Source organism: Micropterus dolomieu, linkage group LG20 (genome assembly GCF_021292245.1).
Source record: "Micropterus dolomieu isolate WLL.071019.BEF.003 ecotype Adirondacks linkage group LG20, ASM2129224v1, whole genome shotgun sequence".
NCBI classification, from domain to species: Eukaryota; Metazoa; Chordata; class Actinopteri; order Centrarchiformes; family Centrarchidae; genus Micropterus; species Micropterus dolomieu.
The window spans coordinates 36,028,023-36,028,307 of NC_060169.1; positions in this window are offsets into that span (position 1 = coordinate 36,028,023).

The following is a 285-nucleotide window of genomic DNA, read 5'->3' on the forward strand; positions in this document are numbered from 1 at the left end:
AATATCTACAGGCCCCCTAAATACTGTGCAAACTTTTTTGATGACTTTGGTGAACTGCTGTCTATAATCTGTATTGACTTTGACTGTGTGGTTATTGTCGGTGATTTTAACATCCATGTTGACAACCCCCAGGACAGAGGGACTAAAGAACTGTGTTGTGTTCTTCATAATTATGGACTGACCCAACACGTGACGGAGTCCACACACAATAAGGGGCACACTTTGGACTTAGTCATCTCCAAGGGTCTGGACATTTCCAAGGTTGTGGTGACTGATGTTGCTCTC